A 12,375-nucleotide genomic window follows, 5' to 3' on the forward strand; every position below is an offset into this window, starting at 1 on the left:
ATCATAGAGTTTTTGAGCTTGCTGAAATCCATAGACTAACACCACTATAACATGCATAAGGTCTCTAATCTACTACTTTTTTTGCTATTTTCAGCAGCAAAAATATTTTTCTGAAGCTGAATTTTCAACATTTTTTTGCAATATCTGAAATCTAAAGCAAAGCAAACATTCAGTAGTCTTACATCCTCTGAATTTAAAGCAAGCAAACATGCAGTGCTGTTGCATTCTCTGAATCAAAGCAACATTCAGGGTCACTGAAAGTAACCTTTTCCAATTTTACACAACCTTTTTTTCTTGTTACTGAACTGAACCAAAGCAACATAATGTGTAGTTTCAAACATTTTTGTTTTTTCTACTTTTTTTGAATTAAAACCAATTAGCATAGCAACATCCAATGAGCATAACTGGCAAATGTCAATGCAGCACATAAACAAGTGGAGGATTTCAGAGGATTTGGCAGTAGGGGAAGCTCACCCAATTTGCAGCGGATCCAGCCGGAGGAGCATCAGAGAAAACAATTGGAGGATCTCTGTACATGCGCGTAGCAGAACTTTGTCGCCTGAGATCGAAGGCGCTCGCCGGAGCTGAAGTCGTCCGCCGGGGAACAGCCGAACCCTTGCCGGAGCTACCACCTATGGCGGAGTAGGCCATGTCCCCACCCATGGCGAAGTAGGCCATGTCTCTGGCGATGTGGTGCGCCATTGCGGGCAGGGGCTGGGGGGTGGGGTTGGGGAAGAGGTGGAGGGAAGGGGAGGCGGCCGCCGGCCGCCGGTGGGGGGAAGCGCCCGCGATCTGCGGGTGGGGATCGACCTACGCGTGCGCCATCGCGACCTATCCCCGGTTCATTGCAACGGTGCGCGTGGTTCAGCTCAGAGATCGGACGGACCAGGGGTGTTCGATCGGACGGACGCGAACGCGGTTTATAAATCGAGCATATCATCCGACCTACGCCTAGCTGCGGCCGACGTAGAAACTTAAAAGGAAATTATCTCCTTTTTTACTTGGACGTGGACTCCAAGATACTAGCTAACTACTACCTTGCATGCAACGTGATTTCTTTCCATGCAAACTAAGATCGATGGAGCCGATCCGTATCCAATTTGGAGGCATGTGGAACGTCGGTTTCACCTCAGCAGGCTCCGGTTCCTCATGGTTGATGCGACATTGTCTTTTGTCATATATTTGGTTCACCTCTCGCGCACTTTTTCCGCCTCGACGCCATAATTTTTGTACGTCACTAGCATGGTGTAAATTATCTTTCTGTTCCGGCTGCACATAAGATAGAACGTATTGCCATATAACTTTAGCGATTCCAGGTCCACAAACCTCACGTATTCTTCCATCTTTGCCTTGATGCACTTTACGTTTGACCATAACTTGTTTCTCTTTTCGAGCCTCTGTTGAACGACTCGGAACATAATCAACTGTTCCAGTAAATAACTCACTGCTCAACCCCTTAACCGGTTCAACTTTAGTAGCTTCAACAATCGATGACATCATGTCCGTATCATGTGACTAATGAGTTAGTTGCGGGATGATGCATTACGGAACGAGTAAAGAGACTTGCCGATAACAAGATTGAACTAGGTATTGAGATACCGACGATCGAATCTCGGGCAAGTAACATACCGATGACAAAGGGAACAACGTATATTGTTATGCGGTTTGACCGTTAAAGATCTTTGTAGAATATGTAGAAACCAATATGAGCATCCAGGTTCCGCTATTGGTTATTGACCGAAGATGAGTCTCAGTCATGTCTACATAGTTCTCGAACCGTAGGGTCCGCACGCTTAACATTCGGTGATGATCGGTATTATGAGTTTATGTGTTTTCATGTACCGAAGGTAGTTCGGAGTCCCGGATATGATCACGGACATGACGAGGAGTCTCGGAATGGTCGAGACATAAAGATCGATATATTGGAAGGCTATGTTTGGACATCGGAATGGTTCCGGGTGAGTTCGGGCATTTACCGGAGTACCGGGGGTTACCGGAACCCCCCCCCCCCCGGGGGGGGGAGTATATGGGCCTTAGTGGAAGAGAAGAGAAGGCAGCCTAGGAGGGGGCGCCCCCCCCCCAAGCCCAATCCGAATTGGGTGAGGGGGTCGGCCCCCCTTTCCTTTCTCCTTCCCCCTCTTCCTTCTATTCCTAGTGGGACTAGGAAAAGGGGAGTCCTACTCCTACTAGGAGGAGCACTCCTCCCCCCTTGGCGCGCCTAGAGAGGCCAGCCGGCCTCCCCCTGCCTCCTTTATATACGTGGGGAGGGGGGCACCCTAGAACACACAAGTTGATTGTTTAGCCGTGTGAGGTGCCCCCCTCCATAGATTTCCACCTCGGTCATATCGTTGTAGTGCTTAGGCGAAGCCCTGCGTCGGTAACTTCATCATCACCGTCATCACGCCGTCGTGCTGATGAAGCTCTCCCTCAACACTCAGCTGGATCTAGAGTTCCTGGGACGTCACCGAGCTGAACGTGTGTAGATCGCGGAGGTGCCGTACTTTCGGTACTAGGATCGATCAGATCGTGAAGACGTACGACTACATCAACCGCGTTGTCATAACACTTCTGCTTTTGGTCTACGAGGGTACGTGGACTACACTCTCCCATCTCGTTACTATGCATCACCTAGATGGATCTTGCGTGTGCGTAGGAAATTTTTGAAATTATTGCGTTCCCCAACAGTGGCATCCGATCCAGGTCTATGCGTAGATGTTATATGCATGAGTAGAACACAAAGATTTGTGGGCGATAATAGTCATACTGCTTACCAGCATGTCATACTTTGATTCGGCGGTATTGTTGGATGAAGCGGCCCGGACCGACATTACGCATACGCTTGCGCGAGACTGGTTCTACCGACGTGCTTTGCACACAGGTGGCTGGCGGGTGTCAGTTTCTCCAACTTTAGTTGAATCGAGTGTGGCTACGCCCGGTCCTTGTTGAAGGTTAAAACAGCACAGTTGATGAAAAATCGTTGTGGTTTTTGATGCGTAGGTAAGAACGATTCTTGCTAAGCCCGTAGCAGCCACGTAAAACTTGCAATAACAAAGTAGAGGACGTCTAACTTGTTTTTGCAGGCCATGTTGTGATGTGATATGGTCAAGACATGATGCTATATTTTATCGTATGAGATGATCATGTTTTGTAACAGACTTATCGGCAACTGGCAGGAGCCATATGGTTGTCGCTTTATTGTATGCAATGCAATCGCCCTGTAGTTGTTTTTACTTTATGACTAAGCGGTAGCGATAGTCGTAGAAGCGATAGTTGGCGAGACGACAACGATGCTACGATGGAGATCAAGGTGTCGCGCTGGTGACGATGGTGATCATGACGGTGCTTTGGAGATGGAGATGAAAGATGATGATGGCCATATCATATCACTTATATTGATTGCATGTGATGTTTATCCTTTATGCATCTTATTTTGCTTAGTACGGCGGTAGCATTATAAGATGATCTCTCACTAAATTTCAAGGTATAAGTGTTCTCCCTGAGTATGCACCGTTGCGACAGTTCGTCGTGCCAAGACACCACGTGATGATCGGGTGTGATAAGCTCTACGTTCACATACAACGGGTGCAAGCCAGTTTTGCACACATAGAATACTCGGGTTAAACTTGACAAGCCTAGCATATGTAGATATGGCCTCGGAACACTAGAGACCGAAAGGTCGAGCATGAATCATATAGTAGATATGATCAACATAGTGATGTTCACCATTGAAAACTACTCCATCTCACGTGATGATCGGACATGGTTTAGTTGATTTGGATCACGTGATCATTTAGATGACTAGAGGGATGTCTATCTAAGTGGGAGTTCTTAAGTAATATGATTAATTGAACTTTAATTTATCATGAACTTAGTCCTGGTAGTATTAGCATATCTATGTTGTAGATCAATAGCTCGCGATGTAGCTCCCCGTTTATTTTTATATATTCCTAGAGAAATATAAGTTGAAAGATGATAGTAGCAATGATGCGGACTTGGTCCGTGATCTGAGGATTTTCCTCATTGCTGCATAGAAGAATTATGTCCTTGATGCACCGCTAGGTGACAGACCTATTGCAGGAGTAGATGCAGACGTTATGAACGTTTTGACAAAAGCTCGGTATGATGACTACTTGATAGTTTAGTGCACCATGCTTTACGGCTTAGAACTGGGACTTCAAAAATGTTTTGAACGCCACGGAGCATATAAGATGTTCCAACAGTTGAAATTGGTATTTCATACTCATGCCCGTATCAAGAGGTATGAGACCTCTGACAGTACTTTGCCTACAAGATGGAGGAGAATAGCTCAACAAGTGAGCATGTACTCAGATTGTCTGGGTACTACAATTGCTTGAATCGAGTGGGAGTTAATCTTCTAGATAAGATAGTAATTGACAAAGTTCTCTACTCACTATCTCCAAGTTACTAGAACTTCATGATGAACTATAATATGCAAGGGATCACGAAAGTAATTCCCGAGCTCTTCGCGATGCTAAAATCGACGAAGGTAGAAATCAAGAAAGAGCAACAAGTGTTGATGGTTAACAAGACCACTAGTTTCAAGAAAAAGGCAAAGGGATAGAAGCAGAACTTCAAGAAGAACGGCAAGCAAGTTGCTGCTCAAGTGAAGAAGCCCAAGTCTAGACCTAAGCCTGAAACTGAGTGCTTCTACTGCAAAGGAAATGGTCACTGGAAGTGGAACTGCCCTAGATACTTGGCGGATAAGAAGGATGGCAAAGTGAACAAAGGTATATTGGATATACATGTTATTGATGTGTACTTTACTAGTGTTAATAGCAACCCCTCAGTATTTGATACTGGTTCAGTTGCTAAGAGTAGTAACTCGAAATGGGAGTTGCAAAATAAACAGAGACTAGTTAAGGGCGAGGTGATGATGTGTGTTGGAAGTGATTCCAAGGTTGATAAGATCACCATCGCACACTCCCTTTACCTTCGGGATTAGTGTTGAACCTAAAATAAATGTTATTTGGTGTTCGTGTTGAGCATGAATATGATTGGATCATGTTTATTGCAATACGGTTATTCATTTAAGTCAAAGAATAATTGTTGTTCTATTTACATGAATAAAACCTTCTATGGTCATACACTCAATATAAATGGTTTATTGAATCTCGATCGTAGTGATACACATATTCATAATATTGAAGCCAAAAGATGCAAAGTTAATAATGATAGTGCAACTTATTTGTGGCACTGCCGTTTAGGTCATATTGGCGTAAAGCGCATGAAGAAACTCCATGCTGATGGGCTTTTGGAATCACTTGATTATGAATCACTTGATGCTTGCGAACCATGCCTCATGGGCAAGATGACTAAGACTCTGTTCTACGGAACAATGGAGCGAGCAACTGACTTATTGGAAATAATAAATACTGATGTATGCGGTCCAATGAGTGTTGAGGCTCGTGGCAGGTATCATTATTTTCTGACCTTCACAGATGATTTGAGCAGATATGGGTATATCTACTTGATGAAACATAAGTCTGAAACATTTGAAAAGTTCAAAGAATTTCAGAGTGAAGTAGAAAATCATCATAACAAGAAAATAAAATTTCTACGGTCTGATCGTGGAGGTGAATATTTGAGTTATGAGTTTGGTCTTCATTTGAAACAATGTGAAATAGTTTCGCAACTCACGCCACCTGGAACACCACAGCGTAATGGTGTGTCCGAACGTCGTAACCGCACTTTATTAGATATGGTGCGATCTATGATGTCTCTTACCGATTTACCACTATTGTTTTGGGGTTATGCATTAGAGACAGCTGCATTCACGTTAAATAGGGCACCATCTAAATCAGTTTGAGACAACACCGTATGAACTGTGGTTTGGCAAGAAACCTAAGTTGTCGTTTCTAAAGTTTGGGGCAGCGATGCTTATGTGAAAAAGTTTCAACCTGATAAGCTCGAACCCAAATCGGAGAAATATGTCTTCATAGAATAGCCAAAGGAAATTGTTGGGTACACCTTCTATCACAGATCCAAAGGCAAGATATTCGTTGCTAAAAAGGGATACTTTCTAGAGAAGGAGTTTCTCTCAAAAGAAGTGAGTGGGAGGAAAGTAGAACTTGATGAGGTAATTGAACCTTCTCCCGAATTGGAAAGTAGTTCATCACAGAAATCAGTTCCAGTGATGCCTACACCAATTAGTGAGGAAGTTAATGTTGATGATCATTAAACTTCAAATCAAGTTACTACTGAACCTTCTCACTCGTAATGATGCTTAAGTCTGTCCGAATCATGTTAGCAATTGCCGCATTGTACGAAATCTGGCAAATGGATAACAAAACTGCATTCTTTAATGGATTTATTAAATAAGAGTTGTATATGATGCAACCAGAAGGTTTTGTCAATCCTAAAGGTGCTAACAAAATGTGCAAACTCCAGCGATCCATCTATGGACTGGTGCAAGCATCTCGAAGTTGGAATATACGCTTTGATAAGTTGATTAAAGCATATAGTTTTATACATACTTGCGGTGAAGCCTGTATTTACAAGAAAGTGAGTGGGAGCACTATAGCCTTTCTGATAAGTATATGTGTGTGACATATTGTTGATCGGAAATGATGTAGAATTTTCTGGAAAGAATAAAGGAGTGTTTGAAAGGAGTTTTTCAAAGAAAGACCTCGGTAAAGCTGCTTACATATTGAGCATCAAGATCTATAGAGATAGATCAAGACGCTTGATAAGTTTTTTCAATGAGTACATACCTTGACAAAATTTTGAAGTAGTTCAAAATGGAATAGTCAAAGAAGGAGTTCTTGCCTGTGTTACAAGGTGTGAAGTTGAGTAAGACTCAAAGCCCGACCACGAGAGAAGATAGAGAGAGAATGAAAGTCATTCCCTATGCCTCAGCCATAGGTTCTATAAACTATGCCATGCTGTGTACCAGACCTATTGTATACCCTTCCCTGAGTTTGGCAAGGGAGTACAATTTTGATCTAGGAGTAGATCACTGGACAGCGGTTAAAATTATCCTTAGAGGACTAAGGAAATATTTCTCGGTTATGGAGGTGATAAAGAGTTCGTCGTAAAGAGTTACGTCAATGCAAGCTTTGACATGGATGACTCTAAGTCACAATCCGGATACATATTGAAAGTGGGAGCAATTAGCTAAAGTAGCTCCGTGCAGAGCATTGTAGACATAGAAATTTGCAAAATACATACGGATCTGAATTTGACAGACCCGTTGACTAAACTTCTCTCACAAGCAAAACATGATCATACTTTAGTACTCTTTGGGTGTTAATCACATGGTGATGTGAACTAGATTACTGACTCTAGTAAACCCTTTGAGTGTTGGTCACATGGCGATGTGAACTATGGGTGTTAATCACATGGTGGTGATGTGAAATATTGGTGTTAAATCACATGGCGATGTGAACTAGATTATTGACTCTAGTGCAAGTGGGAGACTGAAGGAAATATGCCCTAGAGGCAATAATAAAGTTATTATTTATTTCCTTATTTCATGGTAAATGATTATTATTCATGCTAGAATTGTATTAACCAGAAACTTAGTACATGTGTCAATACATAGACAAAACAGAGTGTCACTAGTATGCCTCTACTTGACTAGCTCGTTAATCAAAGATGGTTAAGTTTCCTAGCCATATACATGAGTTGTCATTTGATGAACGGGATCACATCATTAGAGAATGATGTGATTGACTTGACCCATCTGTTAGCTTAGCATTATGATCGTTACAGTTTCTTAACTACTGCTTTCTTCATGACTTATACATGTTCCTCTGACTATGAGGTTATGCAACTCCTGAATACCGGAGGAACACCTTGTGTGCTATCAAACGTCACAACGTAACTGGGTGATTATGAAGGTGCTCTACAGGTGTCTCCGAAGGTGTTTGTTGAGTTGGCATAGATCGAGATTAGGATTTGTCACTCCGTGTATCGGAGAGGTATCTCTGGGCCCTCTCGGTAATGCACATCACTATAAGCCTTGCAAGCAATGTGACTAATGCGTTAGTTGCGGGATGATGCATTACGGAACGAGTAAAGAGACTTGCTGGTAACGATATTGAACTAGGTATTGAGATACCGACGATCGAATCTCGGGGAAGTAACATACCAGTGACAAAGGGAACAACGTATGTTGTTATGCGGTTTGACCGATAAAGATCTTCGTAGAATATGTAGGAACCAATATGAGCACCCAGGTTCTGCTATTGGTTATTGACCGGAGATGAGTCTTGGTCATGTCTACATAGTTCTCGAACCCGTAGGGTCCGCACGCTTAACATTCGGTGACGATCGGTATTATGAGTTTATGTGTTTTGATGTACCGAAGGAAGTTCAGAGTCCCGGATATGATCATGGACATGACGAGGAGTCTCGGAATGGTCGAGCAATAAAGATCGATATATTGGAAGGCTATGTTTGGACATCAGAATGGTTCCGGGTGAATTCGGGCATTTACCAGAGTACCGGGGGTTACCGGAACCCCTCGGGGAGTATATGGGCCTTAATGGGCCTTAGTGGAAGAGAAGAGAAGGCAGCCTAGGAGGGGTGCCCCCCCCAAGCCCAATCTGAATTGGGTGAGGGGGTCGGCCCCCCTTTCCTTTCTCCTTCCCCCTCTTCCTTTTATTCCTAGTGGGACTAGGAAAAGGGGAGTCCTACTCCTACTAGGAGGACTCCTACCCCCTTGGCGCGCCTAGAGAGGCCGGCCGGCCTCCCCCCTCCCTCCTTTATATATGTGGGGAGGGGCGCCCTAGAACACACAAGTTGATTGTTTAGCCGTGTGCGGTGCCCCCTCCACAGATTTCCACCTCGGTCATATCGTTGTAGTGCTTAGGCGTAGCCCTGCGTCGGTAACTTCATCATCACCGTCATCAGCCGTCGTGCTGACAAAGCTCTCCCTGGACACTCACCTGGATCTAGAGTTCGTGGGACGTCACCGAGCTGAACGTGTGCAGATCGCGAAGGTGTCGTACTTTCGGTACTAGGATCGGTCGGATCGTGAAGATGTACGACTACATCAACCGCGTTGTCGTAACGCTTCCGCTTTTGGTCTACGAGGGTACGTGGATTACACTCTCCCATCTCGTTGCTATGCATCACCTAGATGGATCTTGCGTGTGCGTAGGAAATTTTTGAAATTACTGCGTTCCCCAACAGTTATGCACCCCCCCCTCCCCGGGTGAATATCATGTGCCCCCACACCTTAGATGCTATATGTTGATACGAGTTGCTTGGAGCTTGTAGATCTAGAAAAAGCAGCTCACAAGATGTCTTAATATTTTTACAGGAAACCTTAATGGGTTTGAGAATTGCACACAATTTGTACAAAAACTACTCAGATGCCCTTGGATCCCATATCCAACGACCTCAAAGCTCGTATCACCGTAGCATCTAAGATGAAGGAGGACATCATATTCTCCTGTATGTAAGAATATCATGTGCTACCACACCTTAGATGCTTTGGTGATACAAGCTCTTTGGAGCCGTTGGATTTGTGACCCAACAACTCCTCGGTGGTTAGAATGGTCTTTTGCAGAAAAGCCCCCAAAGAGTTCGGCCATTGCTTACAAGCACAAAGACTGCTCAGATGCCATTGGATCTCAGATCAAACAACCTCGAAGCTCGTATCACCGTAGCATCCAAGTTGCGAGAGCACCTGATGTTTTCTCGCACGGGAGAATAAGAGGTGCTCCCGCACCGAAGATTCTATGGTGATACGAGTTCACGGAGATCTAACGGCCCATAGTAGGAGGTTTGAATGTTTTTGCAATATATGGCTAAGAGAGTTTGGGAATTGCGCAGAAAGTACAAGTACTACACATGTGCCATCTGATCACAAATCATACGACCTAGATGTTCGTATCACCGTAGCGGCTAATTAAGCTACGTGGAGCACCTAATATGAGCAACGCGGAGCCGTTGGATCCAAGATGCAGCGGCACACACGAGGCTTGAATGTTTTATTGCAAAAAAAACTTTGGAGAGTTTGGAAATTGCCATAATTACAAAGACTACTCCCAAGCCATTGGATCTCACTTCCAACGATGTAAAAACTCGTATCACCATAGCATCTAAGCTGCGGGGTGGATGTGATATTCTATGCCACTGTCATTTTTGTTCGTAAACTTGCAAAATACGTGTAACTCGTGTCGTTACTTGTCTAACCGCGCAAAGTGTTTGTTCAAAAAACCATCCTACACTGAAATATCGGAACAACACACGGGGGTCCCACTTGTCATTGATCAAATTTGGACCTAAAACTAACAAATCTGAAAGACGAGATTCGAACTGGCAACCTGGACTACAAAGCGTAAGTCGATAGCCTGAAACAACAACGGTTGTTGGCTTTGTCCCATAACTTGATTTTATACAGTATTACATTGAGTAGAGTAGAGGGAGTGCCTCGTCAACACGTGTGCATGACCGTTGACTCACTTACTGGTGGGTCCCAGGTCTGCGATCTCTCTCTCTCTCCTCTCCATCGTCTAACCTTTAGACGCACAGGCACACACGAAGAGCGGCGCTAGCTTGCCTGGTGTTATTATAACTAAAAAAACTTGGAAAATAGAAGAATCGCCTAGAACAAGAGACGTTGTGGCTGGTCGAGATGGAGCTACACCTATCCTCCGTGCCACGTTAGCATGATGAAGCTGTGTGGCTAGTGGGGTGTTTTCGACCGACTGGCAGGGTCCCGAGGTCGAACAATAGGTACTACGTCAGATACAGTATATTTTTACACACACATTTTTCCTCCGTGTTGAGACGTGGCACACCCTACCGCGCGGCTTCGGGGTCCTCCCGGGTGGTGCACGCATATATTCTTCCTTGCCGAGATGTGGGACGCCCTACCGCGCATTTTCTGGGTCCTCCTCGATCGTAGCGCCGAAGAAAGTAAATGAGTCATCAAATCACGAAAGACCACCTTTCCCGCCGAGTACATCAGTGAAGCACAGTGGCTAGCTAGTTGGGCTAGTGCGACCGCTTAGCTAGGCCGCTGCCACATTTGTTTTTTCACCCCTTTTTTATCTCCTTGCCGGCAGGTAAATTTAAATATCCATCGCGGCGTTGCTCTGGTGTTTAGGTGCGGCAGGATTTTTAATTTTTTGATTGACGGGAGCAGGCGCGGCAGGATTTTTAATTTTTTGATTGATGGGAGCAGGCGCGGTAGCAATTAGTCATGATGACTCCGCCTGTAAAAACCCACTGCTCCCTGATGTGAGAAGTCGTCGAGTGGTGTTTTCCCATGGTGAAAACAAAAAGATTCACTGCTCCTCGGCTGGCTCCCTCCGCCTTCCCGTAGATTGCATTGCCTTTCAGCCGTTTCGCCCTCTTTGCTTCCTCTCCCCATTGCTTCTACCTGGTGCCATGGCGGCGCAGCAGATCACGGAGTCTGAGGTGAGGCGCCTGACACAGGAGCTCCAGGCCAAGGATGCGGAGCTCAGGGCCAAGAACGTGGAGCTCTGTGAGCTCAAGGAGGAGAGGAGTGCCATGCTCCTCCGTTATGTGCGGGAGTTCACGGAGCTTCAAAAGTGGCAGGCGTCCACCACAAAGATGCTCGAGGCGTCGGCGGCGTTGCTGCAAAAAGCGGGAGATACGATAGGCCGTCAGGGGAGCCGGCTGGAGCGCGAGCGGGCCGATCATGACGAGGTCCAGGATCGCCTCAGCCACTTGGTGGACCAAGTTGCCACGCACGTGTTGCGGCTGCGCGATGCCTACCGAAGTGCCAGCGCGACCATGCCGGCCGTCGGGCTAAGCCCGTTAGACCACCCCGTCGACTTCAATGAGTTGCGGCTTCCTGGCCTGGTCTCCTTCTTCACCTATATCTCCGAGGAGCTGAGCCATCTCCGCGCGATGGTGGGGACGGAGCTGGACAAGGAGGGGTTGCAGGCTGCCGTCGCCGTTGCCGGGTGAATCCTCTCAGGGCTCCATCACCAGAATCCATTCGTGCCATTGGACGCCATCTTTGACGAGCTGGCTCCCGTCGACCGGGAGCAGGCTCTGCGGGCGGTTGCACCCTGCATCACCAATGTCGTGCGCCTCGAGAAGCAGAGGGACTTCGGTGGTGTTTAGGTGCCCTCTGCATGGGCATGTCCATGACTCGGCGCAACATGACCGTTGGATCAAACTCAGACGGTGCAGATCAGTCACTGTAGCACAAAGCGTGTGGGTGTGTTTGGTTGCATTCTCATCTCAATATAGTTGTTCCCTCTTCGTGTATTTGTGTTAACCTACTAGTGTGGACTCATGCACCCTTCATGCACTGTGCCAAACACCCAAAAGTGGGTCGAGAAGGGAACTTTTGCTCCCATCCCGTGCACCCTTCATACACCCTGCCTAACACTGATCCGTGCTTCATATGGTTCATGTTTCGTGGAG

This window comes from Triticum aestivum, chromosome 3D (genome assembly GCF_018294505.1).
Source record: "Triticum aestivum cultivar Chinese Spring chromosome 3D, IWGSC CS RefSeq v2.1, whole genome shotgun sequence".
NCBI classification, from domain to species: Eukaryota; Viridiplantae; Streptophyta; class Magnoliopsida; order Poales; family Poaceae; genus Triticum; species Triticum aestivum.